This window comes from Canis lupus, chromosome 5 (genome assembly GCF_003254725.2).
Source record: "Canis lupus dingo isolate Sandy chromosome 5, ASM325472v2, whole genome shotgun sequence".
Lineage (NCBI taxonomy): Eukaryota > Metazoa > Chordata > Mammalia > Carnivora > Canidae > Canis > Canis lupus.
This window is the reverse complement of record NC_064247.1, coordinates 44413279-44429371: the sequence shown is the minus strand read 5'-3', so window position 1 is coordinate 44429371 and position 16093 is coordinate 44413279. Positions and strand designations below refer to the sequence as shown.

At 37.5% G+C, this 16093-nt stretch overlaps 1 protein-coding gene, 1 long non-coding RNA gene and 1 pseudogene across 3 annotated transcripts in view; 2 read left to right on the top strand and 1 right to left on the bottom strand.

Moving 5' to 3' along the window:
* PDE4B (phosphodiesterase 4B) overlaps window positions 1–16093 on the top strand; it is a 542770-nt gene that overhangs the window by 294587 nt on the left and 232090 nt on the right.
* On the top strand, window positions 3020–4335 carry LOC112647180 (ADP/ATP translocase 2-like; annotated as a pseudogene).
* LOC118354873 (uncharacterized) lies at window positions 3331–14372 on the bottom strand. Of its 2 annotated transcripts, XR_004816238.2 has the most exons (5): window positions 14269–14372; window positions 11607–11738; window positions 8801–8850; window positions 4067–4355; window positions 3331–3467 (listed from the first exon to the last, which is right to left on the bottom strand). It is a non-coding gene; the product is annotated as an uncharacterized LOC118354873 (long non-coding RNA). The 2 variants fall into 2 exon arrangements; XR_007410812.1 differs by lacking the exons at window positions 8801–8850; window positions 14269–14372 and having other exon boundaries at window positions 11607–11770.

Genomic DNA, 16093 nt, shown 5'->3' with positions numbered 1-16093 from the left:
TGCCCTGCCTCATCATTTACCCCTCTTCAATCCAGCTTTGTTCTTCTGAAGTGCCAATGACAGACCCCTCCCCCTTATCTTCATCTTTGTGTACTATCAGAATTTTCAATTTTTATTATTATTATTATTTTATATACATATAAAGAGGAAAAGAAGACAGTCACTTATGGATAAATTAAAGCAGACATTCAGAAAAATTGTTGAATGCAGGTTGCCACATAGATAAGTAGTTGTAGATTATGTACATAGTTGCATTTCATCTCTTTGTCTGCTCAAGAAAGCTTTTATTAATTAAAAACAAACAAAAACTGATAATAGTATAGAGATTTTCTTAACTTCTTAAGTCAAATTCATGGATCCCAGTACTTGAGTATTAATGAGAAATTCCTTCTGACCCTCTTTACAAGTGTTTATGAATAACTACTCTGTTAGAACACAGATTTAAAACCATTTCTTTAGAAAACTCAGGAGTGCAGATCTTCACAAGCTATAATTATGATGTATCTGTCAAGGTAACATTTAGTACTGGTAGAGATAAGATTGTACTTGAATGCAGAAAAATTAGCAGATTAAGTATACATATTGGAAGAGATATGATAGTAAAACGTGGAATTTACTAATTTTTTTCAAGATTTCCAAGGCAGCCACTATTTCTAAATTATTTCTGTATTCTCCCATAACACTCAGCATATATCTTTATCCATTGGGAGTATGTGCTCAATTTTCAATTGATGCACTGAGTTAGTTTCTGGGACCCCGGCAGCCCACCAGTTTATAAAATATGAGAGCTGGAAGGAATTTTCAGACCATCTAGTTTTTCCTTGATTCTGGGACATTTTTCTTCTTCATATACAATCATTGCTGAAAAGAGGATGTGTATGAAAATTGGTATGTACAGATAGTGTGTTAGTACTCTTTCTAATGAAAATACAACAAAACTATTATTACATCTTTTACATTGGTGGATTTTCTTAGAGTTGGTGGCATTTAAGAATTGAGTAGATACAGAGGCACCTGGGTGGTTCAGTCAGTTGAGTGCCTGCCTTCCCCTCAGGTTGTGATCATGGGGTCCTGGGATCCAGTCCTACATGAGGCTTCCTGCTTGGTGGGGAGTCTGCTTCTCCCTCTCCTTCTGCCCCTCCCCTGCTTGTGCTCTCTTTCTCTCAAATAAATAAAATCTTTAAAAAGTTGATTAGGTCCATTCCTTGCCTGTTTCTCATGTGCCATACTTTTCCTCTCCTCTACTTTTGCACACGTTTTTTTTCCTTTGCCTGGGAGGTCCATTCCCTCTGTTTCTTGGTGAATTCCTCACCAATTTTTTCAAAACCTGTTCAAATGTCGCCGTTTCGGTAAAGCCTTCCTGAATTCTCATGGTAACAGTGAATGTCATTTCCTCTATGTGATACACATCACCGTCTTCATCTTTATATATGCCACCTTCTTCAGCTTTTTCATTTTAAAAGTAGCACAGTTAATCCAGAGAGATGAACTGGGGTTTTTTACATTTTACATCATTAAAGGTCTCAGAGAAACAGAGTGGTCTAATTGAAGACACACATCATCTCTGTGTGTTCAATTAGGTGGCCTAGCTGAATTCTGGATAATTACTATTGTGGTTGAATTCCACAGGTGTTTGAGGAGAAAATAGGGAAATAGAAGGATCAGGAGTTCATTGTAGGAGGTGCTTTGACCTCTTTACCATATAGTTCATGTATTTGCAAAGCTCAGTAGTGTGTTTTCCACTGTGATTTTAGCTAATGTGCCACTCTACGCAGAGGGAATTGTTACATTTAGTCCTGTAAAATCAAGTAGGATCTGACCCTTTAAGGCCATTAGTCTAGAGTGGGACACAAAGAACAGCTGCTTGTGCATTTAGCAACATGTAAATTTAGCCACCTGTATCCCCAGACTATGGGGAGGAAGGAAATATATTTGCTTATTTCTCAGGAGAAATAGTACTGTCTCTGGCATTCTTCAACAAAGTAGAAAAGCAGTTATGTGTTCCAGTTTGCTGCCCTTTAACTGATTACTGTCACAATTCCTCCTTATGTCTTCCGAACATAGTTTTCTGCTGGGATTTCCGGGAAGCAGAGAGGACTCTGCAAGAAGCACTGGGTTGTTAACAATATCACTGTTACAGGGCAGCCGGGTGGCTCAGCAGTTTAGCGCCGCCTTCAGCCCAGGGCGTGATCCTGGAGACCCGGGATTGAGTCCTGTGTTGGGCTCCCTGCATGGAACCTGCTTCTCCCTCTGCCTGTCTCTCTCTCTCTCTCTCTCTCTCTGTCTCATGAATAAATAAATAAAATCTTAAGAAAAAAAAAAACAAAACTTTAACCTTAATAGTCACTTAAAAAAAAAAAACATCATTGTTACGGATTGAACTGTGTTCTACCAGAAGATGTTGAAGTTTTAATTCCTAGTACCTTTTGAATTTGGAAATAGGGTCTTTGGAGATGATTAAGTTAAGATGAGGTCATTAGAATGGATGAAATTTGGGCACAGATGCAAGTGAAAATGCCATTTACAAGCCAAGAAACATCTGAGGCCATCAGAAGCTAGGAGGGAGGCATAGAACAGATTCTCCTACACGGCCCTCAGAATGAACCCCCCTTACTAACACCTTGATTTTGGATTTCTAGTTTCCAGAACTGAAACAATAAATTTCTGTGTTTCAGACACCCAGAATGCCCTGACTGGGGACATCTCATCCTTCTTCAGTCTCCTGGGGAAATTAACTTCAAATACATTTTTCCCTAACCCTAGTAGTGATGGCAAGAATTAGAGAAAAGTGTGTCTCACATAAAAGTCATAAATCTCTGCTCCCTGTTCTTTCTATCACATCTGCCTGAAAATTTCAGGTCTGAAACTTAAGCTGGTGATTCCAGCCTGGATTCAGCACATAAATGGGTTTTATTGCCTGTACAATGTTTTATTAAGATTAAAAATACAGCCCCAGGGTCCTGGAGTCCCAGCCAGTTCCTATCGCAGTCCCGCAGGCACCCGTCTAGTTCCTTTCAATATGACAGATGCCACTGTGTCCTTCACCAAGGACTTCCTGGCGGGTGGAGTGTCTGCTGCCATCTCCAAGACGGTGGTGGCGCCCATCGAGCAGGTCAAGCTGCTGCTGCAGGTGCAACACGCCAGCAAGCAAATCACTGCAGATAAGCAATCCAAGGGCATTATAGACTGCGTGGTTTGGATTCCCAAGGAGCAGGGAGTCCTGTCCTACTGGCGTGGTAACCTGGCCAAAGTCATCAGACACTTTCCCACCCAGGCTCTCAACTTCGCCTTTAAAGATAAATACAAGCAGATCTTCCTGGGTGGTGTGGACAAGAGAATCCAGTTTTGGCGCTACTTTGCAGAGAACCTGACATCAGGTGGCACCGCTGGGGCCACATCCTTGTGTTTTATGTATCCTCTCGATTTTGCCCGAACCCGTCTAGCAGCTGATGTGGGCAAAGCTGGAGCTGAAAGAGAATTCAGAGGGCTCGGTGACTGCCTGGTTAAGATCTACAAGTCTGATGGGATTTTTTTTATATAAATTTATTTTTTATTGGTGTTCAATTTGCTAACATATAGAATAACACCCAGTGCTCATCCCACCAAGTGCCCCCCTCAGTGCCCGTCACCCAGTCACCCCCCCCCCCGCCCACTGCCCCTTCCACCCCACCCCCCAGTTCATTTACCAGAGTTAGGAGTCTCTCATGTTCTGTCTCCCTTTCTGATATTTCTCACTCATTTTTTCTCTTTTCCCCTTTATTCCCTTTCACTGTTTTTTATATTCCCCAAATGAGTGAGACCATATAATGTTTGTCCTTCTCCAATTGACTTATTTCACTCAGCATAATACCCTCCAGTTCCATCCACATTGAAGCAAATGGTGGGTATTTGTTGTTTCTAAATGGCATCGAAAGATGAATGGATAAAGAAGATGAAGTCTGATGGGATTAAGGGCCTGTACCAAGGCTTTAATGTGTCTGGGCAGGGTATTATCATCTACCGAGCTGCCTACTTTGGTATCTATGACACTGCAAAGGGAATGTTTCCAGATCCCAAGAATACTCACATCTTCATCAGCTGGATGATTGCACAATACATAACAGCGGTGGCTGGGTTGACTTCCTACCCATTTGACACTGTTCACCGTCGAATGATGATGTAGTCAGGGTGCAAAGGAACGGATATCATGTACACAGGCACACTCAACTGCTGGAGGAAGATTGCCCGTGATGAAGGAGCCAAAGCTTTTTCAAGGGGGCATGGTCCAATGTTCTCAGAGGCATGGGTGGTGCTTTTGTGCTTGTCTTGTATGATGAAACCAAGAAGTTCACATAAGTTATTTCCTAGTTCTCCCCCTGTGAACAGGCATGTTGTATTATATAACATATCTTGAGCATTCTTGACAGACTGCTGGCTGTCTATTTATCAATGGCCACTATATACTAGTTGAAAATGGGAAGCAATAATATTCATCTGACCAGTTTTCTCTTAAAGCCATTTCCATGATGATGGGACTCAATTACATTTATTTCAGTTACTCCTGATAAATAAATTTGAAGAAAAAAATGTCTGAAATTAAAAAAAAGGATTAAAAATACAAAGGGGCAATTGCAGGGCTCAGTCAGTTAAGTGTCTGACTCTTGATTTCTGCTGAGATCATGATTTCAGAGTTGTGAGATCAAGCCTGGCATCAGAAACTGTACACAGCACAGTAACAGCAAGAGTCTGCTTGAAATTCTCTTTCCCTGTCCCTCAGGCCCTTGTGCACTTGTCCCTCAGGCCCTTGGCCCTTGTGCACTTTCTCTTTCTAAAATAAATAAATAAATAAATAAATAAATAAATAAATAAATAAATATCTTTGAAAAAAATTTAAAACACAAAATAATCATAATGATTTGTTACAAGGATATAAAAATTATAAGATTTCACATCAAAAAACTGAATTTCTGGCACAGTACTCTGGCATTCCTACACAGTAGTAAGCTAATTCCATCTCACTTCCAATGAAAGGGAAGGGGTATGCATTTTTCATTTGCCACTTTCTCCATCTTCCTTATTATTCCTACACCCTGTTCTGGCTCTTATGAATGCTACCTCCATGATCCCTATAGACATTTGAATTTTAGGCCTCCATGGACATTAGTACAAGAACTCTTTATTTTCTTGTTATTTTTTTCTAGAAGTACAAAATTTAGTTTGTCATTGTAGATGCCTATATGTTAAATCTACCTGTGTATATGCCCTGTAATGATTTACAGAGCAATGCCCAATAGCGCTATGTATATTGCAGAAATTAAACAAATACTCATTTAAAATTCTTTGTCCAGGGGTGCTTTGGTGGCTCAGTCCGTTGAGCATCCAACTCCTGGTTTGGGCTCAGGTCGTGGTCTTGGGGTTGTGAGATGGAGCCCTGCATCGAGCTCCATACTCACTGCAGTCTGTTTGAGATTATAACCCCCCCACCCCTGCTCTACTCCTCCTGCCCCTACTCATGCTCTCTCTCTAAAATAAGTATTTTTTTTAAGATTTTATTTATTTATTCATGAGAGACAGAGAGACAGACAGAGAGGCAGAGACACAGGCAGAGGGAGAAGTAGGCTCCATGCAGGGAGCCAGATGCAGAACTCGATCCCAGGTCTCCAGGATCATGCCTGGGCTGAAGGCGGCACTAAACCGCTGAGCCACCCAGGCTGCCCTAAAATAAGTATTTCTTTAAAAAAAAATTCTCTTTGTCCATTATCTAAAAATCAATTTATTAAGCACCATGAGGTCAATAAAGATAGACCAGATAGTGGTGCTGCCTCAGGGGAGCTACAGTCTATGCTGGAAGTAAGATACTGAATCATGCATGTAAGAGATTCAAGAATAAAATGAAAAGTGTAAAGACCAATGTAAAGTTAGATAAGAATTCAGAGGAAGAAGAGAGCATTTCTGACTTGGACCACCAGGGGAAGTTTTGTACTGGGGGAGGCATTTTAGTGGGGACTTGGAAGAATGTAGAATGTGATCAAACATGAAGAAAACTGGGCTTTTGGGTGGACAAACATCTGGTCATTTGAGAAATAACAAGTAGTTCAGTTTGATGAAACTAAAGGAGGTTATGGGGAATACACTAAAGAGGATAATTTGGAACCATCTAATGTGACATGAACATGAACATCAGGCCTAAAGAGATTAAGCAGCAGTGAGATACCAGTCTCTTTAAAAAGCTACCTTTATTCTTTGGCTATAGCTAAGAATTAGACAAGAAGGCTGTGCTTTAACTTTTGTTGCTTAAAAGGGGAAAAAATGGCCACTTAATGTTTGCATCTATTAAGTTTCATGGTTGAAAATTCCCATTTATGTTCCCTAATTAGCAGCAGTTTTCATGGAGAATGATTCAAGCCAGTTCTTGGTAGGCAATTCTAAAGAAACAATACAGCATTCTTATTTCTGTTGCAACTTCCCCTCCCCCAACTGTCTAATGTCAGTGTGTTAGTGTTCTTTACTTTCACAAAAGTATACTCAATGTCCTGTAAGTTGAGTGTCACAACTGTCCATCGAGAGAGCTTGTCTGCCATTTTGAATGTGAGCTAAATAATTATCGCCTTTTCTATTTCTATTCTATATTCCTTTCCTATTTCCCTTTCCTGCCCCAACTTCTTCTTTTCCCTCTTTCCATCCTCTCTTCTTCCTTTCTCCCTTCCTGTTCCCTTCCTACTTGTGTAAGGTAAAGTAGAAGTGAAGAGCAATGCCTTTGGAGTCAGACGACCTGCATTATAATCTTCATGCTATTACTGACTGGTTGTGAAATGCTGAGATAGATCTAGTTTCTTTGATCCTCAGTGTTCTCATCTACAAAATGTGATGATAATAATACTCACTTGATAGGGTTCTTTTTAGAGTATTCATACATTAACACATGGAGAAAATTTAGAACAGTGCCTTGCCCATGTTAAGTACTCAGTTAATATTAGCTATTATTGCTATTGTTATTGTCCTCCCTGAAGATGGGCTTTTTAAAAAAATATGGAGATAAATAAGTCCTATTGTTTCATGTTTCATTTTAGGCCCAAGAGATATATTTTGATATTGAAAACAAATGTTATTATGAAATAACATGTAGAACTTACAACCTAGCTCCACATAATGAAGACACTGAATTATTGCAGGTTGACTGACAAGCTGATTAATTTTACATATATAATCCTTAAATTGCTTTTAGAAAATCTATCCATATTAAAGATACTGTCTTATATTCTCTTATTGAAATAAGAAGCTTACCTGGGATATGGCATATTTTATATGTAAGAACTGAAGGGGTCTTGGGTTTTTTTTGTTTTTGTTTTTGTTTTTAGGATTTTTTGAAATCAAGGGATTTTTCCATGCTTTGACCATTTATCTTTTTTTCTTTTCTTTTTTCCTTTTCTGGGAATATCCAGCATATCATACCTTGACATTTGAAAAGCTTAATATGTTTCCATATACAAGTAAGCATATTCTCCTTAAAGTAGGTCAAACAATGAATTCCTGGTACTTTTTTGTTAGGATAGTGACTCTAACAAGAGGAAATAGCACTATTTAAGAGTGTTCTGATAACCATGATTCTAACAGGTATGATTACTGAGATCCTAATAGGTTTGACAAAAAACTGTACAAATATAACATTCTTGACACCATTTTGAAAGCTCTTCCTCCATAGTGCCTTTGTGTATCTGGGTAACTTGCTTAAACATTTATGTTTATTAGCATTTTCAGATATTTGTATTATAATTTCTCAACTTGAGTTTTCAAAGGAAGAGGTGGGATATGAATGGGAGGGGACCCCCTCTCACCCCTCCCATCCCTCCCACTCCTTCTTTCCTTTTCCCTTATCCTTTCTCTTTCTTCTTTTTTTCAAAGGCTTTAAAGTCATGCTGATTCTTTTAAACTGGTGAATGTGCAATTAAATAATCATCACAGACACTTGTGCCCTCCTCTCACTGTTAATTTATCAAATAAAAACAAATTAGTTGTCTTTATATACAGTCTATTAAATTTTGCCTGCCTTTAGGCCAAAAGCAAAATACCTGTTAAAGGACCCAGAAGTCACGGTACTTATGATCAATCATGGGAGATCCTTTGTCCTGTCCGTGGCTTTGTTATTTAACTTGTACACCTGGTTAATGATTCTTGCCCTTCCTTTCTACCTCATCTAATAGGGTTCTTGAGCATATTCATTCATTAATACATTGCAAATAATGATAATGATATCCACAATTAGGATAGTAACATAGAACTTCTATTCAGCTCATGAAAGAAAGTTTTAAAAATTTTCCCTTATGCAAGGTGAGGACTGTGAAAGCCCTTTGAAATATAAAATGCAAAGCAAATATAAGGTATTGTTTTCATTAGCAAGTTTAAAGAAAACTGTTCTATAAGGAAAAAAGTCTTTGTGGTACATTTAATTTTATTTTTCAAATTATGGATTCACCCCATGAGAGGTGATGTACTTAACAACATCAGCATATGTGAAACAAGACTAGCATAATGCATAAATGTAGTTCCAGAGGAGCTGGGAAGGCACCAAAAAATGTGCTTGCTTTGCCATAGCTTGAAATGGAAAATGATCACTCTCTTTGGTTAGTTCTGAAGAGCTAACAGATTGACAGTAATATGAAAAAGGATCTAATTTTACACTGGTGCAATTTAGATAAAACATAAAATTCTGGTGTTAGAACACATGTACTTGCTTATAAATTTTATTCAATTGGACACTTTGAAAGGAGTGCTCATATTTTGGCAATATCCAAGTAGATGTTAGAATGATGGAATATATTACCATTGAAAGTGACTTCAGGAATCATCTAGTTTGTTGATTTGATGGTGAAACTGAAACCCAGAAAGGCAAAATGATTTTGTTATGACCACTTTCAGGAGCTGAGCCAGGTTCTTTCTATATATTACCCCCCATATTTTGACTATAATAGTTCAAATCTTCACTAGATTGTGTTTCCTGAAGGCAGACCCTTTGACTTACCCATCCATCTATATATACATCTGTCAAGATTTATTAAAAATTAATTTAAAGGCTCATATGTATTAATACTCTGTTAAGTGATGGAGATACAAGAGTGATTGGGATGAGATGGCTGATTTCATGGAGCTTATAGTCTTAGAGGGGAGGGGAAAGATGAGAGGGAGAAGGAGAGGGTATCTATAATTTAAGCAGAAAATGTAGCAAATATCAGAGGTACCCACTAACAGACAATAAAAAGGAGTGAATAATTACACTGCAGAGTAAGTCAGAAAAGTGTTTTGACAAGAGATGTTTGAATTGGCTCATGAATAAAGGTCACTTCCTCACCTAGCAAAATGTCAGCAATTCATTGAATACATAACTGAATAATCAAGACTTGGTAACTTTCTAATATGACTCTGTTGTTACTAATATCAAATACAAATAAATTACTGGGGATCCCTGGGTGGCGCAGCGGTTTGGCGCCTGCCTTTGGCCCAGGGCGCGATCCTGGAGACCCGGGATCGAATCCCACGTCGGGCTCCCGGTGCATGGAGCCTGCTTCTCCCTCTGCCTCTCTCTCTCTCTCTCTCTCTCTCTCTCTCTGTGACTATCATAAATAAATAAAAAAAAAATTTAAAAAAAAAAAAAAAAAAAAAAAAAAAAAAAAAAAAAAAAACAAATAAATTACTGGTAGTTTTCCCTACAGTATTTGCTTTATGGAACCTCCTTTCTTTCTTTTTTAAACTTTAACTTTCTTGGCCCATGAGGACATTTCTTTATCCCTATCCTACCTAATTAATATAATAGCTTTGATCTTCTAAAACTTACAAATGTTTTATTTTTATGTATTTATTTATTTTTCTTACAAATGTTTTAGAAGACATAAGACAAAGCGGTAAAATGATCATTATTTTCAAACTGAAAAAACAAAAGTAAAAAAGACTGCCTTACAACTCCTCCTTACAGAAGAATTCCAGTTAATAAATGTAGGAGGAGAGGCACCTGAGTGGCTCAATCAGTACAGCATTGACTCTTGATTTCGGCTCAGGTCATGATCTCAGGGTCATGATATGGAGCCCCATGTTGGGCTCTGCTCTCAGCGGAGAGTCGGCTTGAGATTCTCTCCCTCTCCCTCTGCCCCTTCCACTGTTCACACATCTCTCTCAAATAAATAAATCAATCTTTAAAAAAAAAAAGATTCTATTAGTTTATTCATGAGAGACACACAGAGAGGCAAAGACATAGGCAGAAGGAGAACCAGACTCCCTGCAGGGAGCCCAATGCAGGACTTGATCCCAGGATCCTGGGATCACACCCTGAGCTAAAGGCAGATGCTCAACCACTGAGCCACCCAGGTGTCCCAATAAATAAAACATTAAAAAAAATAAATGTAGAAGGAATGAGAGAAACAGAAAGTCATCTTTAGAACATAGCAGTAAGAGTTGCAGGCAAGATCCACCAATGGACACTAAAACTACTGGGTTTGAGAAAGAATAGGTATTTCTGTAGTCTCAAAGTATCTACCACCAACATCCTTATTACAGAGATAAAGATAATTTTATAGTGTTTGAGAAACCCAGCAAATTCAACATCAACCAATGATCAAGTTTAATATGATTGATAATAAGATATATTGAAATAATGTACTCTCTTACAGGATATACTCAAAGAGTGCATCACTTCTGAGAGATATTTTACATTACTGACTGTTACTCTTTCAATGTATCAAGGTCATGGAAGATAAAGAGTGAGCGACCATCATAAATTAAAGATGCATAGAGAAATTTAAAAGCTAAATGTAATGTGAGATACTGGATTGGATGGATCATGGAACAGAAAAATGAGTAGTAGTGCAAAAACTGGTAAAATATGAATAAAGACTACAGTTTAGTTAAGAGTATTAGACCATGTTAATCTCTTAGTTTAGGTATGTGCACTATGGTTATACAATACATTAACTTTAGGGAAACTGAGCAAAGAGTGAAGGATACACAGCAATACTCTTCTATTTCTGCTACTTTCCTGTAAGTTTCAAATTATTTCAAAGTAAAAAAAAATTAAAAACATAATTCTCTTGACACATTAGGGACTCTTTGAAGTGATTTGAACTTCAAAGACAGGGTAATATGATCAAAGCTTTTCCAAATTATTCATTAAAGATGTTGATACAGAAAAAAACATGGATGCATTTTGTAATATTTTTATTCTAGGGTTTAAATGAAGTATACAAGTTAAAGTATGGAGTTTAATTGAACTATATGATTTCTTTTACAAAAGTAACTTTGAGCCTGCGAAATGTCAGAAATAGTCTTAACCTGTCTTAACCTGCCCCACCAATATTTTGCTATATTTATGCTATAGAGTACAGCAGTCTCCACCTTATCCACAGAAGATAGTGCCAAGATCCCCAGTGGATGCCTAAAATCACACATAATACCAAACCCTATATATACTGTTTTTTCCCCTACATATACATGTGTGATGATAAAGTCTAATATATAAATTAGGAACAGTAAGAGATTAACAAGAATAAGTAATGATCAAATAGGACAATTATAACAATATACTATAATAAAAGCTATACATTCATAGTCTTTCTTCTCAGAATATCTTGTCCTGTACTGACCCTTTCTTTGTGGTGATGTGAGATGATGAGGTGACATGAGGTGATGAGGTAGGCATGGTGACATAGCATTCAAGGCTACTGTTGATCGTCTGACATCACTTCTGGAGGACAGTTGACCTTGAGTAGTTGAAGCTGTGTTTGGAAAGACAAACCAGGTATAAGGGGGACTGCAGTGCATAAAGAAAAGAAGAAAACATAACTTCTTATGTGTATTCAAGAGGTTGATTCTTGGGATGTAAAAAAGCATAAGACAGTAAGACACTTCATAATCAAAGAAAACAGAATCTCTTTCCTTATAGAAAATATTTTCTATCCCTGAAGACATTATTGGCTTGAAACTACTGGCCAATAGTCACAGTATTGACTTTACATTTTGAAACTTTCTAATATTTTTATTACTCAATTTATGCTTTTATTTGCTTTTATTATAATAGATTATTTTAGTCAGCTGATGATTTTAACTGAGGGATTTTCTAAGCTATTCAAGTGTAAAAGTTCATAGGTAATTCTATTGCCATGTTTAGAATGCCCGATGTCCATACTTCTAAGTCATGTAAAGGTTTATTTGTTTGATCATAAGTGAGCTAAGTGGGTTTTATTACACATTATTTCTAATAATATCATGTGTTTGAAAATTCCACTAGTTTAAAATAGGTAGATTCTAGGTCTAATTACTAAATTTTCTTTGCTCAAAATTCTGTGCAACAAAGGTGAAAGGGTTTGTTTCCAAGGAAACAAATGCATTCCATTTTCATCACATAAAATGTTTTCGGCAAGAAAATTCCATAACCAGTCTCCAGGGAGATACCGTGTCATAAGATAGCTCTCATTGGAGATTTTTCCAAAGGAACACTTTATTTTATTTTTGTTCCCTCTAAAATCATCCTGCATTAGTGTAATTGTGATTGTATTGGATTTCAAAAAAATTAACAAGAGATCCATTGTCATCACCTTATTAGGGTCATAAAATGTACAATTCCAGGAGAACGTGATTTTCCTCTGACCATTAAGTTATGTTTATATTGGAGTCTAAATAGCATGTATTCAGGATGTTCACTTGAGAAGAAACAGCCTGTTCTAAGGATGGTATTTGTCACCCTGAGGGCTGAAAAAGAACTTCACTCTTTATTGGCATTTATTTGAAGTTGGAAATGACTGCTTCTTTTTAAGAAATTTGAAAACCATATAAATAGCCTGGCTTTACATATTCTAGTGATTGAATAACTGAATAACAAATAAGGAAACTGCAGGAAGTAGATTCAGCTCACATAAGTCTGAGGCTTTGTTCGGTCTGATATATCTCTTGTAATAGTTGTATCTCTTACCCATGTGCATGCTCGCATTTAGGGACACTCTGTTATTCATCTTGCAGTGTGGATTTGGGATGTAATAAGTACAAAATCTTTGATAATGGAATGAAGTACTTCTATAGTAATATGACAAAATTTTGAAGCAGAAAACAAAATCATTGTGGTATTATGGGGGCTAAAGAGAGATGGCATAATAGTCAAAATTAGAAGCCATGGCTCTGTCCCTTACAAATTCTGTGACTAAGCAGGTCACTTAAACCTTCCTATAAGTGGGGAAAGAAGTCTTTTTATCTCATATGGTTGTTAATTAATATGTATAAAAAGGATATTTAGTGAAAGAATTTCTTTAAAATATGGAACTATTCCATAAACAAGAGTGTGAATTCTTCTGTAAAAGCAGTAACCACCTAATATGTCTTTTTCCTGATTTACATACTACATTTGCTTTGTTTCTACTGCAAATCTCTTATATGATCCAGCTAATGTGAAATAATTAGAAAATATCACCTAGAGTCTAAAAAATAGAAGTGATTTAAAAAAAAATTCTGTAAAGGATCAGACTCCAGCCAGCCTAATCCTAATACTACAAATCCCCCACATTTTATCTTCAAAGGTCCAAAATGTGGCTTCTAAGGCAACACACTTCTTTTCCATAACTCAATCAAAGAAGGTGGGAAAATGGATCTGTTTATGAACTGGAGACCCAGTGGACCAAATAGAGTCTCTCTAAAAGATTTAGTCTGTATAGTCACGTTTTTTTGTGAGAGACTTACATGACAGACAGTGGCACACAGGAAAAGCAGATACTGACAACAAGATGTGGCATCAGTAAAACATTTACTCATTTTTCTTTCATTCATTCATGTGAGGAAAATTTTTATAGAGTGCTCTCTAAATGTCAGAGACTAGGCTAGATGCTTTCAACACACGTGATCTCATTTGATAACCTGCGACATTTGGCGAAGATATATGATCTTCTCCATGTGATGGATGCTGAGGGGCACCACGCAGACCCCTCTTAAAGACTAAGCATTAACTCTTCATCTGCCCTCAGATGTTGGCAGTGGAAGGCTTTTGCATGACTCCCTATCAAGAACTGCTCTCAACCAAAGACAGTTGAGTTGCCCAGGATCCCACATTCTCTTGGATTCAGTGACTGATAGACATGGGTTTAGAAGGCTCAATAGCTCATCTCTATTGGGAACATCACTGAAGGGCCACCACATCTCCAGAGCATCAGTAGGTTTGGCTGAGGCCTCTGTTGGAGCAGCATCACAGATCCCCTGCTCTGTCCAAACCTTATCCTTCACTCCTCAGACATGTGATATTTGCAAAAGCACTGGCTTACAAACCTCCTGCACACAAATCTTGAAGGCTCAGAGACTCTTTTCTGAACATCCAGAATGGTGATCTGATCTTCTCAGAATTGGTCAAAAGGGTTGCACAGAGCTGATTCTAAGGGCAGGATAAACATGTCAAAATGTCACCATTAAGAAGAAGCAAGTAGGAGCTAGTGAATGGATGAAAATTGATCAAAGTGTTACCAAATGGAAACACACATTTACACCATTTGTCTTACTGGGAACTTAAGAAGTCAGATCCACTTAGCAGACACTTATTTAACCTTATTGTTTTCTCTTTTTTAAGATTTGATTTATTTATTTATGAGAGAGAGAGAGACAGAGCGAGAGAGAGAGGCAGAGACACAGGCAGGGGAGAAGCAGGCTCCATGCACGGAGCCCAATGTGGGACTCGATCCTGGGACTCCAGGATCACGCCCTGGGCTGAAGGCAGGTGTTAAACCACTGAGCCACCCAGGGATCCTGTATTGTTTTCCCGTATTATGTAACAAAATATTGAACAATCAAAATAAACAGCTATAAATAACCTAAAATACTTATGAGAAATCATCTTAAAACAGTTATTGGTAACAGAAAACAGATTCTGAATCTAGAAGAACTGTGGATATCAGAGAAAGTTAGCATTCATATTAAACACTATTTTATGTTGCCTATGAAAATGGTAAAAATCAGACTTCATGGCAATGTTAACCTTCAATGTTTTTTAAACCTTCAATGTTTTGTGAATGCCAAATATATATTAATAACCAGTAAAGGATGGTGATTTAATACTGCTAATTTTTCTAGTAGTAATAAATTTAAATCCATTAATAAATATCTATTTGGCAACTCCTATGTTTACCAGACATTGTTCTAAGCAGTGGGGCTAGAAGTATCTGGAAGTACACAGATAGTCAACAAGTAAATAACCAAATATGTGAATAACACCACTCGGTGAACTGACAGCTTAACAGTGAGGCAACCAATTTAGAACTTGTGGAAAGAACCTTCAGGCAACAGATGAACATAGAACCCTACAAGAAGAAGGAGAGGAACTTTGAAAAAGAAGAAAAAAAGATAGGATGACTGGAGTGGAGGAAGTGATGGGGAGAGTATAAAAGTAGCTTTAAAGTTAGCCAAGAGCCAGATCGTTGTAGGTCATGAAAGAATTTCCATTTTATTCTGAGTATGATAAGAACTCATTAGTGTGTTTTAAGCAATGAAATAACATGACCTTACGTGTATTTTTAATAAGATTGTTCTAACTGGAAGTGGCCCTGGAAAATGGTATATTCAGGAGCCACTCCAGCATTACTTAGTATCAGGTGCTAAAGAGACCACGTTTCAGACAGATCTCAGTTCATATTCCAGCTGTTTTTTTCTATTTAGAGGTTCTCTTCTGAGTCACAGTCACCCTGTTTGTAAAAGGGAATAAGACTTAGTTTGCAGGACTTTAGGATTGGATGGCTCATATGCAGTGCCTGACATGGGGTGAGAGATCTGTATTTGTGATAGAGACAAATGAAGAGTATAGGACTGAATGAATAGTGATGCAAATATGCTGGCTTTTCTCTGTTCTTACTTGTGTTGGTGCTAGAAAGGCTACAAATAAACTCTGACCTTTCTTAAAGAGAGAAAGAATCCTTTCGGGGTCATTTAGCTTCAAAGGGAGTCAGAAGTGAAAAGCTGCTGAGTCTGTAAGACTGGAATGTTTCTTTCATATTTTCCCCTATTTTTTTCATTGCCTTGAAATCCTATACCACAGGCAGACTGTTTGTGTTGTCTCCAGATCACATTAGGCAACCTTAGATAGCAGCCTACGATGATATGGTACATT